The 24,001-nt window shown below is 39.3% G+C and overlaps 1 long non-coding RNA gene across 2 annotated transcripts in view; it reads right to left on the minus strand.

Annotated features, from left to right (window-relative positions):
- LOC104007680 (uncharacterized) overlaps positions 1–24,001 on the minus strand; it is a 265,188-nt gene that overhangs the window by 220,477 nt on the left and 20,710 nt on the right. The window contains exon 2 of one of the 2 annotated variants that reach the window (XR_010159280.1): positions 473–584. The exons of the other annotated variant lie outside the window; for it this stretch is intronic. This is a non-coding gene — a long non-coding RNA (uncharacterized LOC104007680). The remainder of the gene's footprint in view (positions 1–472; positions 585–24,001) is intronic. 2 annotated transcript variants of the gene reach the window in all.

Raw genomic sequence — 24,001 nt, forward strand, 5'->3', positions numbered from 1 at the left:
AATACTTCTATGACATTTATTAAAATTTATTTTGAAAGAATAAAGTTTATTCAATAAAATATACTGAAATTCCTCCACAAACATTTTTCTCATGACTTTTATAACTTCAAATTTTCACTCTTAAAAAAGAAAATTATTTTATAAATTGAACATCAGCATTTATCTTGTCAACCACTGCTGAGAAGTCAGAGTATCTGGGGGTAGAATATGTTAGCTTTTAAATGGTGTGCAGATACAGCTTGGTTCAACTTTGAATAGAAAGTTAAAATACTTCAATCACCCAAATCTTCAAGATACATTCAAAAGTCAGGCACCAGCCAGGTGCGGTAGCTCACGCCTGTAATCCCAGCACTTTGGCAGGCCGAGGCAGGTAGATGGCTTGAGGTCAGGAGTTTGAGACCAGCCTGGCCAACATGATGAAACCCTGTCTCTACTAAAAATACAAAAGTTAGCCAGGCGTGGTGGTGCCCACCTGTAATTCCAGCTACTTGGGAGGCTGATGCAGGAGAATTGCTTGAACCTGGGAAGTAGATGTTGCAGTGAGCTGAGATGGCACCACTACACTCCAGCCTGGGTGACTCCACCTCAAAAAAAAAAAAAAAAAAAAAAAAAAAAAGGGCAGGATGTCATTTACCAAATTAGTACTAAGCGTTCACGGCACTTGTTAACTTTTGTACTTGTGTTTGATATAACTGGTTACTTGTTACTATTCTTCATGGCTGAACTTTGAAAAGATGTTGAGTATATAGCATTTCCAACTTTGGAAATTGTTTTCCCACCTCTCTGGAAATAAAGTCCTTTATGTAAAAATTTTAATAGGCTTGTATGTGAAACTGTAAGTTTTGTTATGCAATACCCAGTGTATGTGTGGATATGTATGGGTGTGTGTGTATATATATATATATATATGTTCGGTATATGCATACACACATATATGTGTAACTGTTTCCAGGAGTTGTTTTAGTTTTTAAGGCTCCTCCTCCTCCTTCTCTTCCTCCTCCTTCACCCAGGCCTTTATTCTTCCCTCCTTTTCTCCCTCCTTCCATTGTCTTCCCTCTTTCCTTCTCTCCTTTCTTTCTTCTTTGCTTCCTCCACATATATTCATTAAGCTGCTTTTATGTGCCAAGGATATTAGGGACTTGATGTACATGATAAATAAGAAACCACTCCTGAGCCTAGAGTGTCAGGGATAATGACAAAATACATAAAATTGGAGCACAGATCAAGGGCAGCCAACCCAATTCGTGGGATCATGTGAGGGTCTTCGAAAAATGTAAGCTCTGATGTAAATCCTTCCTCTGCCCCATCTACTTTTCTTCAGTTCTGGAAACTCCTAGCCATTATCACTTTGAACACTGCCTGTACCCTGTTCTCCTACCATTCACCTTTGGAACTTCTACTGATGCTTATGTTTAACTTTTTAACTTAATTTATTCATCTTATAATTTTTTTCATATTTTCCATTTCTTTTTTCCACTATTTTGCGTTCTGAGTGAGTTCCTCAAATCTAGTTTCTAATTCACAAATGCTTTCTTTAGGTGGGTCTAGCCTACCATTTATGTATTAATTAGTTTAAGTTTCAATCATCATACTTCAACTATCATATTTCCATTTTTAGAACTATTATGTTCTTAATAAATCCAATTGTGCTTTTCCCCAATATCCTGAATTTATTTCGTAGGTCCCATTTATTTCTCTGATTATTTAAAATATTTATTTGAAAAATTCCTTCATATAATTCAACAGTCTGTAGATTCTGCACGTGAATGGTCACAGCTGTTCTGTGTTTTGAGCCTCTATTGGTGGTGAGTTTTTTTATATTACTTGACTGAGCTCATTTCTGGCAGAAGTTGTGGAAATGCTTCCTCTGCTTTGAAATGAGGGGGGCAGGTAGCCTCCTGCCTAGGGCAGTTTGGTATGTGCCTCTAGCAAAGTTTGGTGAGTTTCATTGGTTCCATGCTAGTTTCAACACTGGCTTCTCAGCCAAGTCCCTGCCCTGGCAAGTAGTGTGTATCCATGCCCCACCCACAGTCTTAGGTGCTCATATTTCTTGTGGATGCCTGTTTATCACAGTCTAGTACAGTCATCTGGCATCCAACTGTGCCCAAGAATTGCTACTAATGAATACAGTTAATTTACTCATAATTCATGAACTACACAATTCCTTGAAAGCTCCACTATTTAAGGAGTCCAATGCCAACTTCCTAACACCTTGTAGGTGTTGGGAGACCAGCCCATAACACATACCACAAAGGACTACTTGGCATCCACTTTCATTCATCAAAATGGCTTTGAGTTTTCTCTTTGCATCAGACTCCTAATTTGTTCCTGTTCTTTCAGTTGAACTTATCTAAGATGTAATATTTTAATATCTACTTTATCCAGTGTTTCTCTGTGTATAGACCTAGGCAGGGCAGAGGAATGGAGTGGCAGTTTCCATATCTGCTCAGCCCACCTTGTTGCCTCTACAATTATGAAGCAGAGTCTTAAAGGTTAAGAAGGATGTGCAGATACTGTGCTAACTCCACGTTCACTCCAAGGATTTTATCCCTTATCGGAATTCCTGCGTACTGTGTCAGTTTTTGTTCACTTAATGACAAACTTCCTTGAATTCATGTAATTTTACTTATCTATACTCCACATTCACCCACGTTGGTTTTACCTCAGGAAATGATGACTAGATTTATAAGAGAACTAGGATTTTGAATGGATGCTGGGTCTAATTCCCAGGTCATGGGATGATCTGCGCTGCAATCCACCATGGCACACATTTACCCATGTAACAAACCTACACGTGTAACCATGACCTTAAAATTAAAGTTGAAGAAAAAAGAAAGATTTACACCTAAGTTTAAGGAGACAGAAAGAAAGAAAACAAGGATTTTGTACCTTAACAAAATGTGTGATCTGAACGTGGAGGGGGCATACCTAGGGCTGGCAACCTGCAACACCTCCACTGTGCTGGACTGGCAAGAGAAGGATGTTGTAGTGAGGGTCAAGAGGTGCATGTGTTGCAAAGGGATTCCAGGCAATGATACCCTAACATCCCTCTCACCCTCTGTTAGCTTTCTCTCATTTTCATTTAGTAATAATTCCCTAATCACCGTATATGGGATTATACATCGTTCATCTATACACTCTGTTATGGGATGAGGTATATAATAATCCACAGGGCAGGGGTGTTAAAGATTGTGAGGTACAGATGACCCATCCATGAGGTGACAACACAGCAGAAGCTCTGAGGCCACACATGCCCAGGTATAACTTTGAATCTTAGAACACGTGTCAAGGGCCTAGGAAAAGCTGCCCTTTGCATGTGTAACTCTACATTACCCAACATATAGGCCAGTTTCAATTCCAGATATATTTGATATATTCTAATAGTCATAAGCTACTAGATATTGTCTAATTTGATCCTTACCACAATCCCATTAGGAAAGAATTATGCATGTTGTATGAGTCTTTTATTCATTCATTCAACAAACATTAATTCCATTCCTTCTGTGTGACAGACACCATTCCAGGCAGAGAGTTTACAGCTGAGCAGACAGAAAAGTTTAAGTAAGTTGTCCACAGGCCACACTACCATCAGGCGCCAGTCTGAATTTAAATCAAGATCTCTAACTACAAAAATGCTAACCACTACCCAGTACTTCCTTCCACATGTTGCAAGTAAACTTTTATAATTGTGGTACTGTTATCTTTCTTTCTTTCCTTTCTTTTCTTTCTTTCTTTCTCTTTTTTTTTTTTTTTTTTTTTTTTTTTTTTAACATGGTCTCACTCTGTTGCCCAGGCTGGAGTGTAGTGGTGCAATCACAGCTCACTGCAGCTTTGACCTCCCTGGCTTAAGTAATCCTCCCACCTCAGCCTCCCAAGTAGCTGGGACTAGAGGTGCATGCCACCATGACTAGCTATTTTTTTTTTTTTTTTTTTTTTTTTTGTAGAGATGGAGTCTTATGTTGTCCAGGCTGGTTTAGAACTCTTGGGCTCAAGTGATCCTCCTGCCTCCAGCTCCCAAAGTGCCGAGATTACAGGCATGAGCCAACCTGCCTAGCCAGTATTGTGATTTTTTTTTTTTTTTAATTTCCTCTGTTTTCCATTTTCCTTCCTCCTAGTTATGTCCTGTCCTAGGGCTGCTTCTCTTCATAAAGGGACTAAGTCAGGTACTGGATTAAATTTTCAACAGAAATTTAAAATGTTGCAATAAAAGCAATTCAGTGGAACCCTAAGTATGATGCCATATATTTAAAAAAATTTCAGACAAAATAAAAATTCAAAACATTTATAGCATAATATTATCTAATGCCCTTTTTCTACAGACTTCTAAATTCTTCTTTCTTTCCTTCTTTTTGCTTTTTTTTTCTCAGTGTTCAGGTTTGTATTTAATCTCTAAAAAGGAAGTGGCTTAATGTTCAACTACTTGTTCTTTTCTTTTCTAGTTGTTCGCATCTATTTTTTGCTTTGCTTTCCAAGTTAAATCTTCACTTTTTTTTTCGCTGTTAGCCTCTTCCCATCCTTCAAATGGTTTCTGTATAAAGTTCTTTAGTTTTTAAAACTCTTTCTTCACAGACAACTTGCCTTTTTTCTAAAATGTTTTGAAGATTTTCCTGTGTTATGGGAACCAAGACATAAGGGAAACCTTGAAAAACTTATGTTTCAGTCATTTACAAAAGCTTCCTGCTGTACTGAAAAGTAAAAAAATAAAATAAAATAAAATTAAAGATATTTTGTTTCTGATTTTCTGATTTCAGCTTATGTTGACACATCGTTCTAGGAAGAAAACAGAACATTTCTGCTCATCAGTGTTTTGCAGTAAGAACTTGTGACCCCTAATTGTCAATATATCCTGTGGGACGGTAGGTTTTATGCCTTAACAGAGGCCACATCAGTGTGCCCTCTGCCCAAATAGCCCTCTTCCCATCACTTGATGGGATGACATTGGCTAGGGCATGACCAATGGAAGAAGGCCATTTTACCTTCTTCCCATGTTGCTCACACACTTAAATGTTCAGGGCTTTTCTGTGCTCTCAAGGCCACACTCCTCAACCAAATAAGAAAGAACTCACATGATGGGATGACACTGAGTAGGGTACTGTCTAACTCACTGCTCACCTCTTAGAATGGAAGGATAACACATTTAGTTGTTGCTAATGCCTTAGAATGAATATGTTTATTAGGTGGCTCTTTTGGGGCTAGTTCAAAAAGGCCACTGACAAGAATGGGAGGAGACTAGATCGGTCATGTTGGGGAATAAAGGGTGAGATGAAGGATCCATGAAAGAGCCATACGTGTGGATTACCTGGGAGAGCCCATGAAGACCCTGGTACCTGGAGAGTGGAGTGGGCAAGAAATAAAAGGGCAATTCAGAAAGGAGAGTGGTAGCCTGAACAGAAACTTCCAAACTGTAATAATCAAGGATTCGGAGAAAGCTTAATATGGGGATCTCCAGAGACTGAATTTGCAGAACAAGAGAAGCAGCACAGGGGCTGCCGTTGGTGAACATTCTAACCTTGGTCACCCAGTTAATGTGCTATAGCTTCTGGGGAATACACTTGTCCTAACTGCCACCAAATAGTGAGGTTTTCCTTGAGTAATGAGAAGAAAAATGCATTCACTCCCTCAATTCAGTACACAAAGCCCGCAAAGGATAGTTTTACAGGGTTTTAATATCTTCCTGAGCTTTTTAAGGAGGGAAACCAAGCACGTCATATCTGCTTTGCTGAAACTTTAAGATTAATGTGGCTGGGTGCAGTGGCTCACGCTTGTAATCCCAGCACTTTGGGAGGCCTAGTCAGGTGGATCACCTGAGGTCAGGAGCTCCAGACCAGCCTGGCCAGCATGGTGAAACCACATCTCTACTAAAAATACAAACATTAGCCAGGTTTGGTAGCGGGTGCCTGTAATCCCAGCTACTTGGGAGGCTGAGGCAGGAGAATTGCTTGAACCCAGGAGGTGGAGGTTGCATGAGCCAAAGTCGTGCCTCTGCACTCCAGCCTGGGCAACACAGCGAGACTCCATTTCAAAACAACAACAACAACAAAAAAAAGATTAATGTACAAGAAGTAAGATATGTGGTAAAAAATAAGTTGTCCGTATTCAATACTTGTAAAAGCAAACTTTGCAAGTTGTGCTTCTAATTCATTCATGACAAAAAAGCTCCACCAAGCTTCCATTCAGCACTGGCATCAACACTCCCCCTCCCTTATTTCAGACAGACATTAACACGTTGTCCACAGTCTCTTACACAGCTGAAATCTTTATCATCTTATATCTCAATGCTGTGCTGCAGGAAGCCATGAAAAATTAATTGGGACTGGTATCCCAGGTGGAGCTTGTGTGAACCTGGTAACTTAATCCCTGCCATGTACTAGGAGAACCCAGGTTATGTAAAATCATGCCATTGCATAAGTTTGTCTTTTCTGTCCTGGTCACTGGCCATTTTGCCTTCTTCCCATGTTGCTCACACACTTAAATGTTAGGGCTTTTCTGTGCTCTCAAGGCCACACTCCTCAACCAAATAAGAAAGAACTCACATGTTTCTGATCATTTATTGACTAATTATAGATACCTATAGATAGTTCTTAAAGGGGTCAGTTGGTGGTATTGTCAATGTTTCCTTCCTCCAAAATGTTTCTTTGATTTTCCTAAGGATGAATTAGCTGCCCTGCTTCCAAGCATAACAAGAAATGTAAGTGCATTTCTACTAAAAGTAAATCTTTCTCTCACAGTGTCCAGCATTGTGGGATCTCTGTTAATCGCTGTTTATATGTGAACCTTTAAAGAATGAACATAATGTCAGTTTTGCCTGGGGTAAATTCTTTTATTCCTTATTCAGTTTTCTTACCCAGAAGATTTCCCATCTGAATCACTTTTACCTGGTTTGTTTGACTGGCAGGTGGATCCACTTATTGAGATTCCAACTCAAGCTCATTTGGAAAAAAAACTAGAGACTGCACATTTTGAAACAGAAATTCTCCAGGACCTGATCCTGGCATCTTCCATGTCTCTCTAGGGTCTAGAAAGCACACCTGCTTTCACTGATTCTGATAGAGGCCTCTGCTGATTTTCAAAAGGGTCATATGAGAATTCTGAGAGTTCTGCACAACTTAAGATGCCTCTTGGGAGAACTAGCAAGACTAGGAGACAGACCCTTTCCCCATGCTGTGCTTATAGGGTTACCTGACAACAAAGGTTTGCTCCCTACCCCTCAAAATACCATGCACTTTTCTGACTCAGCTTTGAGTCACACTACTGAAGGGTGGCAGGCTATGCCACCCCCAAATATGCCACTTTGACATAAGGATCACTTCAAGCCAGAGGCACTTGAAAAAGAGCAGATTCAAGAAGATTAGATGTATTCTAATCTTCCCTTTCTTTTCCCTGAAGGTAGGAGATAAAAACTATCATGTGGAAGATGCCCTCCCTGTGCCAAGAGAAAAGAAACATTCTTCCATGAAGACTCATAGCCGAGATAATTCCGTATAAACAAACCTTGTTAAAAGAATTATCTCCCTTTGGCCTCCCCACAAAATTTAGATACTTTTCCACAATTGCATCTTTACAAAATCATGTAAGCCTTGCTTTTTTTTTTATCTTCATTTTCTCATGAGGGCTCCTGTGTCATGTAAAATATGTTAAATTTATATGCTTTTCTCTTGTTAATTTATCTTACGTCAATTTAATTCTCAAGCCCAGCCGAGACCCTAGAAGGGCAGAGGTAAATTTTTGCCTGCACTACACTATTGATCCCAAAACACACACACACACACACACAGAGAGAGAGAGAGAGAGAAAGAGAGAGAGAGAAACTCTCTTCCTATTCTGTGCCAGTGAAATTCTGCCATCCTCTCAGACTCAAAGTTCCCACACGAGCCAGAAATGCACCCTCTGTCTTGATTCCGGGTTTACATGCATTCTGCCTTATATTGTTAATTACTGTTTGGTGGAAAGCATGTGACTCCCAACTTCCCTTCTTGAATCCTGGTATAAATTTCCAGCCTCCTGCTAATAATGCCCCCACCCCTGTGACCTACAGGCGCCCCATCCCACAGAGCTATGGGAGCATAGGACTGTAAAATCCATGGCTTCTTTCTCAGCCCAGCACCTTGCCCCGTGTAGGTATTCAGTTAAAATCTGCCAACAGACTCCGTGCCCACCTGGTCCAAAGGGAAGGATAAAGTTCATTCAGCAAATATATCTTTTCTGACTTTGAAAATACGACAGTGGAGATTAAAATCCTACCAAGGCTGCTGCAGAATCAATGACACATGAGGTGGCCAGGCATGGTGGCTCACGACTGTAATCCCAGCACTTTGGGAGGCCAAGGTGGGTGGACCCCCTGAAGCCAGGAGTTCAAGACCAGCCAGGCTAACATGGTGAAACTCCATCTCTACTAAAAATACAAAAAATTAGCCAGGTGTCGTGGCACATGCCTGTAATCCCAGCTACTCAGGAGGCAGAGACAGGAGAATTGCCTGAGCCCAGAAGGTGGAGGTTGCAGTGAGCCGAGATCATGCCACTGCACTCCAGCCTGGGTAACAGAGTGAGACTCCGTCTCAAAAACAAAAAACAAAAAACAAAAAACAAAAAAAAAACACATGAAGCTTCACCAAAAGATTTCAGTATGTCCTCCAGTGCGTAATTCATTTGTTCAACAATTTTTACTGGGCAGGCATTCTATTAGATGTTGAGGATATCACAATAAATAAGGCAAACAAAATCTCTACCCTATGGTAGAGATTTTGAAATATCAAATTATTAAGTTTTAGGAAAATTCAATGACAAAAAGAAAGTCTTATAATATTACCATGTCCAGATAATGTAAGTATTTACACATTACTATTTCAATTTCATTCAATTTTTTTCTAAACTTTTTTTTCAAACATGTAATCATAATATATTAGTGCTAAGTATTAAAACAATTTCCTAATTCCCATGTAAATTTAAGGGTATTTAAGCTTTTTTTTTTTTTTTTTTTTTTTTTGAGACGGAGTTACACTCTTGTTGCTCAGGCTGGAGCGCAATGGCGCGATCTCAGCTCACCGCAACCTCCGCCTCATGAGGTTCAAGCAATTCTCCTGCCTCAGCCACCCCAAGTAGCTAGAATTACAGGCATGCGCCACCACGCACGTGGAATCAGTTGTATTGTTTCAATACAACTTTTGGAAATAAAAGTATGGCAAATTCTCACTCTCTTGCTTAGGTAAGCACCAAACTTTAAAAACAAAAGGCACTCACTATAAGTGTGCTGTAGTGTTATAATGGCTATGAGGTCATTAAGAGATAGGAATTTTTCAGCCCGTTATAATCTTAGGGGACTATTGTATATGCAGTCTATCGTTGACTAAAATATTACAGTATATGACTGTACTTTTGTTTAAGATCTTATGACAAATCCAAATAAAAAGAAAAAATAAAATAATTAAATGAAAAGAAAGGTTTATCATTTCTTCTACCATATGGATCTATATACTAACTGACACATATATGGTTCACACTAGGCCTTTCTTTGGGGTTTTAGAATGAGAGTCCATTTAGTCCAGAAGTTTATAAAAGTTACGAAAATTATTATTTGTGTTAGGATTAATAAAAATGTATTTCTACCAGCTGAATATTTGATTGGCATTACATTTATCCACTTATCACTCTAAATAAATAAACAAATATATACACTCACATTTCTTTTCTTTTAAACACTCCCTCCCTCAAAAAGAAAAGAAAAAAAAAAAAAGAAAACGAGACTTTCCTAAAAAGATAAAGGCAGGTTTAGTGAAGCACTGAGTGAAAAAGTGTTAGTGTCCTGCCATCCTGTGGTTAGGAACAGTACTACAGCATTGTCTTGGCAATTTCCATCTGAGTATCCCTAAGAATCAGAAATGCAGTTAGCTTCACCAATAAATTAACTTTAAAAAGAACTCAGAACATAAGGAAGCATTCTAAAGGATCTACAAAGTTATTTCATCCTAAAATATAAAAACTTCCTGGTTGATTTGGGTCCCTGAAAGAAAATGTTGTCATTATATGTACAGTGTTTTAAATGTTGTTTTTGACAGATACTTAAGCAATTAATAGATATCATGAATGACAAGTTAACATCTCAATAAGCTAAAGCTTTTACATTTTAATAAACAGAAAATCTTGTCAGACCAAGCAGAGAAAGTATGATTTTAATATTCTAAGCATAGCACTGATCTTTAACTAAACAGGGGAGTTTGATACTTTGAAAAGATTAGCAAGTATCTGGAGGACACTAGGAATAGCTCTTGGGCTTGAAGGGGAGTAAAGCCTCTTATTACCCCAGTCTTCCACCCTCTGCCTCAGCCTAACTTAGTCTAGAGGCAGATAATAGGTTTTTATTTTTATAATGCAGATTTTGTGCTAGGGTCCCACATTTCACTAAGCCCATAAAATAAAACATCTATCAAAGAGTGAAGGACCAGAATTGTCATTCTAAATTTAGTTGAATACTGTTGAACCCACCAATTCCGGACACAATACCTTTCCCAAATCTAGTTAAGAAGCCGCCTTCAGTGCCAAGCAATTACAAAGGCCCCCAGCAGCCACCACCAGTAAACACTGCAAAAAAATTATGAGCAACCATCTACAACAATCTTCATATTCCCACATGCCCCATTAGAGAAGTAACAACTTAGTAAAACTTGCTGATATCTTGTTCTAAGAACCATCAAATGTTGGATATGTGGAAGTATCTGCAGTTTGTTTTCACTCAGCTTTTAAGTGGGCCACAGCTTGCCAATATGTACATTTATAAATCTAGCTGGTGAACTTAATGGACAAATAAAAGGTTATTTAAAATTTATATCAAACTATTGTTCAGGTCAAATTGAAATAAAGATCAGGCTGTGATTTCATTGTGCACACATTTACTTATCCCACTTTTATGGTCCCTTTACAACTCTTCCAGGCTTCTTCGTTCCCTTTTCTCTAGCTTTGCTTTCTGCTTTTATCTGTAGCTCTTATTCCCACTTCCCCCTCTGGGCGTCTTTTGCTTCAACTCTCCATCACAATCTGACTTATATGTCCTCCATAACAAACTGAATAAAAATAAAAGATTCCAATGTGAGGCTTAGGTAAGTTTGCCACAGGTTGGCAGAGGTCAGCTCAGATCTTTAGCCTGCTTTCCCTCCGTATTTGCTTTGTGGTGGGAACAGGCAAGTTGTATCCCTTAATCTGAACCTTTAAAGCTAAATTGTCAAACTGGTTTACTGAGGGCAAGGGTCTTGAGAAGATTTACATGCAGAGATTAGAAGTAACCTTGGTAAAGCCAGCTTTTTAAAGGTTCAACTCAAAATGACTGCAAACATTGATTTAAGGGCTGGAAATAGAATGATAGAGACAAGAGAGAGGAAGGTAGAAAGATAGAGAAGGAAGGGAGGGAGGGAGGGAGGAGGGGGGAGGGAGAGAGGGAAGGAAGGAAGCAGAGAAAGAGAGAGGGAGAGAGAGAGGTAAGGATGAAGGATGGAAGGAAGGAAGAAAGGAAGATCTAAGCCTCAGTATAGAAATGCTAATAGCTCATTAGGTCTTTAGGTTATGCTCTGAATTTAGTATCTAATCCTCTAATGATGCCCAACACTGAGACTCCCATTTTTCACACAACAATGTGAATCTTTATTGAGCACACACCATGTGTGTTCTGGGCATTTTACATATAACCTTTTAATCTTGACAATCACCCTGTGAGGTAAGTACTAATTTGATCTCCATTTCACAAATGAGAAACCTGAGTTACAAGATAGGTGAAAGAACTTGCTACAAAGCTGGGGTTTTAAACTTGACAGACAGCTGCCCCTGAGGAAACAAGCCCCAGAGATTAAATAGCGCGCCACAGGAAGACACCCATAAGAAGAGGGGCCAGGATTTGAATCCAGACCTCCCTATTGTTCCAGCAGCACCCTGTGCTATATGCACACTGCCCAAATGCTATGGATTTGGTGACCCTTTCTGCCTTACATCCCTACTCTTATTCCTCTTTGACTTCTATTCTTTCTCAGTCTATCTTTCTTCCTTTCACATCTTGACTTTCTCTTTTCCTGTTTCTAGATGCTTTTCTATATTTATTAAGGTAGTATCCTTTCTTCCCTTTTCCTTCAACCTGAAAACCATGACAAGCAGGAACAGCAAAATGCAGTGGTTAAGTGTACATGGGCCTGAGTTTGACTCCTGCTCCACTGTTCTTCAGCTGTGGGACTTTCAGCAAGGTAATCTTAAATCTCAGTTTCCTCATTTGCAAACTAAAACACTAGGAGAGACCTCATGACGTTAATCTGAAGGTTAAAAGACATAGCCCCTGTAAATAGCCTTTTATAGTACCTGGCTCATAGCAGGAATGCCTATCAGCGCCACCACCTCCTCCACCTCCTCCTCCTCCACCGCCTCCTTCTCCTCCTCCTCCTCTTTGTCATTGTCATCATCATCATTATTAAATGTTATTCACTTAAAAATTATTTTTGAGTATAAAAGTCAAAATGCTTTTCCCATTAAAATTTTCCTTCTTCCTTTTAGATGGCAAATTGCTCAAGGGAGGCAACCTCTCTTTTTGAATGCCACAGATTAACAAAAGTTAAATAGTTGCTATTATAATCCAATCTCTGTCTCCAGTGTAAAGTTGGTGAAGTCTAAATTTAGAACAAATTGTTACATTAAAGGTCAATTCCACAGTGAGGACGAGGGGGATATATTGCTTTTTGCTTTAAAGTGGGGCATGAGCTGAAGAGGGATGGATTTAAGAGGCATCCTGCTGCCACAGTGCTTGGTGCTTTAAGGACACCAGGGCTGCAGGACCCAGCGAGGGTGGACCTCAAGAGGCTGAGTGATATGTCCCTTACGGCTGACTTTCAGTGACCCACTGCCTCTCAACCAACTGTTGCCTTCCCTAAAACAATCTGCCACTTGGACCTCTCCAAAGAATTGAGAAAATTGAAGGCTGCATGAATTCAACTTCTGAAAAAGCATTTCCACTCAGCCAAGGAGTGAGTGAACAGAGTTTGGGGAGATAACAGTAGTTGCTCACAATAAAACTGTCTTAATCAGTAAAGGTAATTCTCATTTTCAAAAAAATAAACACATTATGTTCTTAACTTGGTTTAGTAAATATAAGCACAAGTTTAAATATTAAATTCCACTTATATCTGTGTTAACAGACTTAAAACAAACTCTGATATCTGATTTCCCAGCCATGCTATACTTCTGGTTTCTAAATTTCCTATCCTAAGCATACCGGAATTTGCCCAAACATGAGGAAGCTGTTTCCATTTTCCCCTGTGTTCCGAGTATCTCCCTCTTAGTGCCATCTTCACACTGCCCTATTCCCTACACCCCCTCTTTCCATTTAATGATTGAAAAACAATAAGCAGATGTTCAGTTAGTCCACTGCTTGGAACATAGTTCACATATCGTGATATTTAATGAATGCTGCATCCTCCTAAAGAGAATATTTAACTTCAATAACTACACAAATGGCATGCACGTGTGTCTGCCCCTTCCTTCAACTCCATGAAAGGGATAAGTCATTCTGGTAAAATATCCAAACTGCCTGTAAAAACATCCTCAGACTTGCTGTGTAAATCTCTGATGGGAAGGACAAGAGAACCCTGGAGGCTTTATTGCCATTGTTGCTTAAATCATACTGCTACCATTCCCCTGAAATGTCCGTATGATGGTACGTTATGAATTCAGTGTTTATGTTCCCCAGGACATTTCTGCAATACTATTTTTGAATAGCAATAATTTTTGAGTTTTTACCAACTTGGCTTCAAAATACCATCACGAATCATTCACGTCTTAGCCTTACTTACGTTTTTAGTATTTTCCATGAAAAGCTAGCTCACGTTGCCTTTAGCTAAATGATAATGATCACAAAAATTATTTTGATCAGAAAACTGATTCCCATGGGGTAAGGGCCTCCTGGTCCATCCAGACTCACACTGGTTAGGTTAGCCAATTCTGTATTAGGTTAACAATTAACTTGCCTACTCTGAAAATCAGTCACATTCCTCTGATCAGCCTCCACTGTTTGGATAAAATATATCAAAAAAAATCTAGAAATATTGGTTCCAAGACAATGCACCAAGATTGCTCCTTGTTCTTAATAAAGAAATCTTCTGAGCTCACGAGAGACAAGGTCTTCTAATCAGTATTCCCTCTTCTTTCTGCCAGGCTTATCTCGTGTCAAAAGGAGATATTTTGAAAGGATCATTCAATATATAGACCCAAGGGCCTCTCTGGGGTAGGGAAGAAGGGTGGGGCTAGCAGACACAGAGCTGCCATGTCTGTTTTTAATCTGCAGCTGCTACTGCTGATGAGTTGAACTGAGGAAGGGAATCCTGCCTAAGGGTGGAGCTGCCCTGACTGACTCCCATCTGCCTGGCACACAGCTCATGAATGCATTTTCCAGCACACCATCTGCATCTCTGAGCTTCCTAATATGTGAGAATTTCACTGTGATCTTCCAGCTCTACTGCACACATTATTTTAGCTCACATATAGTATCCTGAGTCCTCTAACTCCTACACTGGATCCTGCTTCTCTGGAAACACCAGGTTCCAAACTGGACCAACCAGGGCTACTAAAAACTCCCTGTATATTTGACCCTACTAATTTAGAATTTCCATCTATTAGAAAGCAAATGGTTTCAAGGCTGACTCACCAAGTAAACTAGGTAGCAGTTAAAGTTGATCCTGAGTTGTAGATAAGTCTCTTGAGGCCTTTCCAAAAATAAAAATGTAGCAGAATGTTGAAAATGTAGCTTGTGCTCAAGAAATACGTATTAAATGCACAACAACAATAATGATTTTAAATCCCCAACACAATAAAAAGGTCTCTTTTAATGTTCACCTGGAAAAGTCTTTTAAAGTAATATAAGAGCCTGGGCACACACCGCAAAAAACTCAGTGCTGTGTAGCTGGGGTAACAGAAATTCTCATAGGCCTCCAAATCTTTGGTGCTATGTGTATATATATACACACACACATATATATACACAGTGTATATATATGCATATATGCACACTATATATAGTGTATATAGACATACATACACACTACATATATACACTATATGTATATATACACATATATAGTGTATATATATATGTGTATATATAGTGTATGTGTATATATTTATGTTATTAGGGAGAAGCAGGAAGATACAATTTGCCAGAGTTTATTCTTTCTCCAAAATGGATGTGTAGAGAAGTAACTGAGCTACTTAGAACTAATCCAGTGTCATTTACTCTGGTTTCTTGAAGTCTGTATAATGTGTGATCCACATACAACAGAAGGAGGAAACCTCAGCATCATCACAGAATTTCTGTTGGTTGGGAAAGAGAAATGGGAGACAGAGGAGCAGCCACTCTGAAGAGCTGAATGGAGGTTTAGAGCCATTTTGAAATTTTTGAATGGGGCTTATAGAATTTTGTTAAATCTAAGCTATGATTTTGGCATCAACCAACCAATAAATAACAGTGCCTCCCTTTGCCACCTTTCTGTATGGCCCAGCCTCTGCCTCCTGCTGACCCTGGCTTTTGCCTCCTCCAGCCCTGCAGTTCCTCCGTTGCCTCCTAGTCTTGTGAGCCTTTAGTCTTTCCAACCATACTCAGTTTTCTTTGCTGATGATCAACTGTGTAACTTAGGGAAATTGCTCACCACTCTGAAGTTCAGCTTCCGTATCTCTAAAATGGGGATAATATAACATCTACATCAGAGGGAATGGGGATAATATAACATCTACATCAGAGGGATTATGAGAATCACTTTATCCCATGGAGTAAAGAACCCCTGTAGTGCCTTACACAAGCACCTTTGAATCCTAAATCTCTTTGGTCTATGTTTGCTGCCAATCATAGGGAAAAACCCACCCTCTGTTTTCTCTGCTCCTGCTCACATTGTCTACACTTAGGAAGATCAACACCCCAGCTTCTCAAACTTCTCCACAGGCCTTCCTGTAATAGCAAAAGAGATTTGAACAGATGCCCTTAACCTCCCAGAGATGGTTGTGGTTATCATTCAGAACAGTTTACTGGGTCATGCTCAGTGGCTTATGCCTGCAAGCCCAACAATTTGAGAGGTTGAGGTGGGACAATCACTTGAGTCTGGGAGTCCAAGACCAGCCTGGGCAACCATATTAGTCTGTTCTCACACTGCTAATAAAGACATACCTGAGACTGGGTAATTTATAAAGGAAAGAGGTTTAATAGACTCACAGTTCCACATGGCTGGGGAGGCCTCACAATCATGGTGGAAGGCAAATGAGGAGCAAAGTCACATCTTACATGGCAGCAGGCAAGAGAGCTTGTGCAGGGAACTCTCATTTATAAACCCATTAGATCTCATAAGACTTATTCACTACCATGAGAACAGAATGGGGGAAACCACTCCCATGATTCAATTATCTCCTACCTGGCCCTGCCCTTGACACGTGGGGATCATTATAATTCAAGGTGAGATTTGGATAGGGGCACAGTCCAATCATATCAGCAACATAGTAAGACCTTGTCTCTACTAAAAATAAAGCAAAAAAACCTAGCTGAGTGTAGTGATGTATGCCTATAGGCCCAGCTCCTGATTAATCTGAAGTGGAAAGATTGCTAGAGCCCAGGAGTTAAAGGTCACAGTGAGCTATGATTGTACCGTTGCACTCCAGCCTGTGTGACAGAGTGATTCCCTGTCCCCATCTCTAAAAAAGCAAAGAAAAACAGAAAAGAACAAAAAAAAGGCTTACTACAGTATTTGTTTGAAGTTTCTCATTTACCTTAAAAATTTAACAAACCTGATTTTCATCCTATCCTTCTATATTAAAATGATTTTTAAAATACTGATCTAAGCAATTGCAATTTCACACAAATGTTCCAAGTAAAATTGACACTAGAGGAAGATGTGTTATGCTCCATGGTCACATGTATCCTAGGCACAAGGTCCACAGACCCAAGGGTGTGGAAACCTGGATTTGGACACTATGGCCTAACGGATTGTTTTATTACAGACTTGTGATATACAGCCTCACCCTGGCTCTCATTCTGATCCACAACATTTCCATTCATTAAATATTGACTTTCTGCCATATTATTCACAAATACTGTATTGAACATTTCCCCTCTTCAAATTCTAACCTCATTTGTATTTTCCTCACTGAAATAGATACCCTCTGAAATCCCTCAACTCTCATTTCAAAAGCTAGCAAATCAACACTTAATCCCACCTTTTCCCTTTCTCTTCTAATTCCATGACTGTACCCCTCCTGTGTCACAAATTTAACCTTCCTTGAGCCCTCCTGCCTCATCTGAACTTGTGTCTCTGTCCCCCTCTTTTCTTTGTATTTTTAGTTTCTTCTCAGAATTGAACCCTTCTTTCTAGCCAGTGCTCCCTGTAACCTAGCTAAGCTTACCCAAATACTCGGCCTGCTAGCCAAGCATCTTGTCTTTTACTTCTTAGTATTCCTAGATTTCCACTGAGACTTGAAGTGTTTACACAATGAATTATGAAAAGGACTCACCACCCACGGAGAGCAGGCAACTTCAAGTTTAGCTCTAAAGTCAGTAACTGCTTTTCAATTTGCACCATAAAAACAACACCCAAATGTATACGAACTGTAAAGCTTTAACTGAGAGCAGGTTCAAATATGGACAAAATTCCATTTGTCTCAAATGCCTTCATTAGGAAGTTTGAGGCAACAGCAAATCTTCATATAAACATTATTGAAGAAAAAATTTTCAATCATTAATTTCTGCATTCCAACAAATAACTCCTAGTCAAATTGGAAAACTGATGTTCTTAAACCAGGATCACTTGCCACAAAGAACAAAGTGGCATCTTGCAACAAGTCATTTTAAATAAGGCTGGAAGACATCTTTGTGTTTCCTTTTTCAGAGTGTATTCATCAGTAAGGTACTAGCCTAAGATAAACCAGCACCATGGAGCCCTGAGATCACCATGGCTAAGTGGAAGGTGGTTTTGAGGTACTTTTGGCTAAGTACCAGGTAGGACTCAGAAATCTGAGCAGCAGCAGAACTGGGTCAAAGCCTAAGAACCTCTCTAAAATATCCACTTGCTGATCTGCTATCATTAACTACACTCTCCTGAGAATGAAATCTGAAAAGGAAAGTAGCTGAATCCAAAGGTCTTTTGTGAAGTCTAATTGGAATAGAAGTTTTGAATATAAATTCCTAAAAGACACAGGAAGGTATGATGGGGGATAGTGGGGGAGCAGGGGTAATATTCCAACTGGTTTACATAATAAAAACCAAAGAGACTGATAATTAGTATGCACATTTATTTGACATTCTTTGATAACCTTTCCTCTGCTTCACTTTTGCGAAGGGCTATTCAGCATTTTCCCAGACTTACAATTTGGCCCAGATGCTAGAAATAAGCAGCTAATAGAGACCTGGTGTACAGAAGACAGTAATAGGAAATGCACACAAGTAGATAAATTTGTGGTCTGCAGCCTGAGCCTCAGCACTAAGAGGTCAGTGGGTTATTCTCAAGGACACTCAATAACTCCCCCTGCCATTTCTTGCAAACGTAGGACACCCACTATATTATGTCAACTGAGGAAAGAATATTAAAAGACAAAGTTTGTGACCCATGTTAACTCACACATTTCCTCAAAAGAAGAGTTGTGTATTATTTTAAGATCCATTACTGGGCTGCCAGTGACAATTACTCAGCCCCGTATTAGTAAAACTGAGTGAAATGCTGTGAAGGAGTTATTATTTTCTGAAATTGTCTAGATGAAAAAGAAAAAAAAGGTAACATTTCAGATATCTTAGCCTCATTCTATTTAAAGTTCAAAATTTGAGTGCATTGGTTTCCTATGGCTGTTCTGACTGAGGCAGGAATAATACAGGGTGGTCACAGGAGAAAAGAAAATTCCAGGCAGCAGTTTCACATGACTAAGCAAAAGGAAACTACTGAAATAGCTGCATAAGCGAGGGGCTGATAAGACCCCGAAGAACAAGGGTATGGGCCAAGCTGGCTAGACCGACTGGACCCAACATGGTGCTGGATTTGACCTAGGTTTCACCTAGAACTTCATTACATGCTCATTACCATGCTAAATCACACACCTTTCCAGGGCCATGACAGTTCTGGAAACACCCATATTTGGTGTAAAAAATGGGTGGTACTACAGTTCCGAGAAATCTTAAAGTTTTTCCAGGAATCTTCATGAATATTCTACCCATTGGTTAAAGAAACCCATAAAAGCAGAAACCCCAAACCCTCTGGCACAACTCAACTCTCATGAGTACACCAGCACTCCCCTTTCTTGAGTGTGTACTCTTTGCTTTGCAATAGATCTCTATACTTTCACTATTTTCTGACTTATCCTTGAATTCCTTCTTGTAATGATGTCAAAAGCCTGGACACCAGCTGGGGTCAAGGTCCCACTGGTGTTTTGGGGGTCTCCCGCAGCCCACCGGTATCACTACAAATTAACACAAATGTGGTGCTTAAAACAATACGCATTTATGCTCTTACGATTCTGAATGTTAGAAGTCTGAAATTAGTTTCACTGGGTTAAAGTCAAAGTGACAGGCTACCCTCCCTCTGGAGGCTCTTGGGAGAATCCCTTTCCTTGCCTTTTCCAGTTTTCAAAGCTGCATTCCTTACATTTCTCGGCTCATGGCCTGTTCTTTCATCTTCAGATACAGTACCATAGCCTCTTGAAATGACTCTCTGCTTCCAACACATTGCCTTCTCTGCAGTCAGAGCTCCCTCTGCCTTCTCTTGTAAGGACACTTGGAATTACATTTAGTATCCACCCAGATATTTCAGGATAATCTTTCTCATCCTCGAATCCTTAATCTCATCTGCAAAGTCCCTTTTGCCATATAAGGTAACATTCACAGGTTTTCAGAATGAGAACATGAACATAAATGGCCATTATTCAGGCTACCACAATGAGTGTCCATATGGTTGTTTGATTTAAATCCTATAATGTGAGCCAAAAGAAAGAAGGCACAGTGTGGTGGTTAGATCCTTATCCCCAGTGATGCTAAGACCCATCTTGTCATTATCCATTGTGCAAGACTGGAACTACTGAAGTTCCTACACAAAACAAGTTCAGACCCAAATCTCTGTGACTCCAGATCTGCAGCTTTTAAAGGAGCAAGCCAGCTAGGTCACGCTGACAAAAACAAAGACAATCATCCTGGGCTGGTGATTAGAAATCAGGAGGCATATTTTTGCAGCACATTCCAAGTGGACGTAATTATCTGCCCTCTCATGAAAGCCCTTGAACCCAGAGCTAAGCTGCAGTCAATAGCACTATGGAGGGAAAAAATAATATTAATGAAATGGTAAGGATAGCTGGAAGGGGTGGGAGAACATTTTGCAGAAAACCTGTAAATACTCTCCTAAAAGAAGTAGGTCAGATGGTATTGAATCTTGAGATGTCTGCACTGGGCAGTGACAGTGATTAAGTTGGTATTATAAATGACAATGATTATTCCCTGAACAGGCTGAATAGGAACATTTTAAATACTAACACACCTAAGCCTGAATTCCAGCTCTGCCACTCACCAGCTGGGTTACCTCAGGCAAGTTATTTTCTGAGCCTTAGATTTCTTACCTTATAGCAAGATAAAATAAAATTATTTCTTAGGATTATGGTAAGGTAACAGGAGATCATATATTATCTGAGTGCCTGGAACACACGGTTGTTCACGTAGCTGTAAGTACAAGGGCAGTGGTAGCTGAGGGAGGAGTATGATGTGGAGCTAATGAAACAGCTTAAGGGCATCCAGCTATAGGCAGTGATTATAAACCTCTGCCTCCATTGGCACACTGCCAGGCGTATTGGTTGTCATGTCCTGGTTTACTGCTGTGTATGGCACAATGGTCACCTAAAGAGTTAACTAAGGTTCAAGTGTAGCAAGGTTCAAGTGTAGCAAGGTTCCATGCTATCTTCCCTGCACACGTGAGTCTGTGGCATCACTGCCAATGCTCTATATTTCTGGACTTTTTGTGTCTCTGGCTTAATGAGCTTTCGTGTAGGGGTGCAAGCTGCAGTTTGTAGCAACAGATTAAAGACTTCATTAATACTCAATATTGACTCACTGACTTGCCTCATATTGACATCAAGATGCCTGTTTTGCAGTCTGCTGCCACAATCATCGAGATTTCCTGTCAAGGCGTTTGCCACCATTAGCCCTCTTCTTCTGACTGCTTGTTGTTTGTACTTCCTAGAGGCCTTGGTCATGCATCAGCCCTACTCATTTCAAGATCACACAAAAAGGTGGGCCTTTTATAGACATTATGAACTAATCACATAGAGTAATACCGTTGGTAAACTGACCAAACACCATATGGGGAACATCTTTGGGTCTTTGCTGCTTTTTACTGATGGCTGCACAAGAGTTTTCCTGGATCCAAAAGGCATGATTCCCTCCCCCACTCCCTTTTTCCCTAATCAACAGCTGTTCAGGACTCAAGGTCCAAACACTGTTCTCTAGCTATTAATTCTAATTTCTCTGGGAAAATGGCAGATAATGACTAACTTCTAGGGAAGATGTACTATCATTTATTTCTGTAAACATTGCAATTACTTTTTCTTTCATTTCCGAAAGGTTTTAAAACTGCTTATGAATTAAGTCAAAATGAGACAAGAATATGAGAGAACATTTAAAGGAAGAAACAGAGTAGGTGTTCAGGCACGAGTTTGATGGATTATAGCTTTGGAGCAATACACTTGACTCTAAGCATTCCGGATGCCTAGAGTAAAAAGGGAAACACATTGAGATTTTAAAAAGGAAAGCATACATATTAGCATACGAAACTATTCTTGCAACTAAACTCAAGTAGAAATTTATTATAATGGTCTTATAGCATGTCAGTATATTAATAGCTTTGCAAAACAGAAAGTCTTATTTAAAAATAACATTTTCATTTCAACATTCTGAAGGCATATAGAAATATATTTAATTCTAAATCAATGAAAGTCTTTTTTTGAAGGACCATATATCAGTCTGCCAAAACAGCCATAACAAACTAGATTGCTTAAACAATAGAAATTTATTGTTAGAAATCCAAGATCAAGGTGTCAGCCAGATTGTTTTTTTCTGAAGGTTGTAAGAGAGAATCTGCTCCATGTCACTCTCTGAGCTTCTGGTGTTTTGCTGGCAGTCTGGGGTTCCTTGGCTTGTAGATGCATCACTCTGAACTCTGCCTTCATGCTCACATGGCATTCTCCCTGTATGTATGTCCCTGTGTCCAAATGTCCCCTTTTAATGACACTAGTCATATTCGTTTAGGAGCCCACCTTACTCCAGTGTAACATCATGTTTACTTAACTAATTACATCTGTAATGACCCTATTTCCAAATAAGATCACATTCTGAGGTACTGCGAGTTAGGACTTCAACATATGAATTTGGGCGAGGCAGGGGTGGGGCACAGTTCAACCCCTAACAGATTCAGATGAGGTACGATAAATATTTTAGTTGCAAATGAGCTGTCCCAACACAGACACAGACCTGCAGCACTTAAATAGACTACAGCACTGCACAATGTCTTAAGCAAACTTTGGACAAGTCCTAGGTCATGGTTAATTCCTACCTATGTGTATGTAGAAAGTCTTTGTCGCTGACAGCTTAGGAATGAGATTCTAACTACAAGGGACACTCTGAATTATTTTTCCAGGAATGATGATTAAGTGGATACATCCATACCCACTCCATTAAAACTTCACCTCAATACTCCAAGATTGTTCCAAGCTTCTCTAACTTTCTGGATCTTACCAGATGTCCTAAAAACATGCCACTAGAATAAATGAAAGAATAGGACTACGTCTATGTGCAGCAACTATCACTAGCAGGGAAAGTAGCTTCATTTCATGATCTACTGACATAAGCTTCATATAAAAGATAGGCTTATTATTATAGTGAAAGAAAGATACAGTCCCTTGATTCTAGCATTTGAAGGAGGCCACATATTTCCTCTCCAAATGTGAGAATTAAAAAACAAAAACAATAACACCCCCCCAATGTCTGACTTCTGAGACATTTCTAAAACTAGAATACAGGTACCAGGTAATAAATAACAACCAGGTAATAAGCAAATAACCAGGTAATGGGTGGACAGATAAAACAGAAAAAAAAAAATCCTCATGATGAAGTACTCAATGTCCTGTGAAACACTATATTATAGTGATTAAAGCCAAGGTGGATACCAGGTTTTAACATTATTATTTTCACACTGCTGCCACTATCATAGTTGTAACAAGCATCACATCAACATAACATTCTATTTTTCTTGTTAAAAAGATCTATCTTTTAAAGAATCTGTTCGGAGGCAGCTACATATTCTCTGCTATTCGATTTTTAGCATAGTTCCAGGTACATATTAAATGCCAATATTTTCCAGGAATAATTATTGTTAAGTTTACTTTTTCTGAAGAAAAGAAAAACCCTGCAATTCAATGCTAATTGATAAAGTGGCTGTGTTCCACATGTTATTGTTTGAGAAATATAGGGAGTAGATATTCATATCCAAATTATCAGTTAAAACCTTTTTTGGAATATTTCTAACATCAGTCAAACTCAAAGCATCTGAAGCATTCTTGTTAACACTAAAAACCAGGCAAAAACTGATGCTAAGAAACCAAACCTTGAGAGAATTCTTTACTGGTAACAAAGGAATATGCGAATATGCTGTTCTGACTCATTATGGTAATATATTACTCTTCGACCAAATGAACAGTAAGCAACTCATAGAAATACTAAATGAGAAAATTACACAGATGCTAGAATGATATATAGAAAAAAAGTAAATGTTTTATGTATTTATACATAGGGTAGTTTGTTATAATAAGGCAACACTTTCCCTGAGGTGCTAGAGACATAATACCCTGACAATGTATCTCTAAAAGGATTTTAGATATAAGCATGAAACAAAGATAGGTTTGATTAGAAAACTTTATGCATCACAGTTTTTATTTAAAATAAAGAATTTTAGTGGCTCACCCTGTAATCACAGCACTTTGGGAG

This window comes from Pan troglodytes, chromosome 7 (assembly GCF_028858775.2).
Source record: "Pan troglodytes isolate AG18354 chromosome 7, NHGRI_mPanTro3-v2.0_pri, whole genome shotgun sequence".
Classification (NCBI taxonomy): Eukaryota; Metazoa; Chordata; class Mammalia; order Primates; family Hominidae; genus Pan; species Pan troglodytes.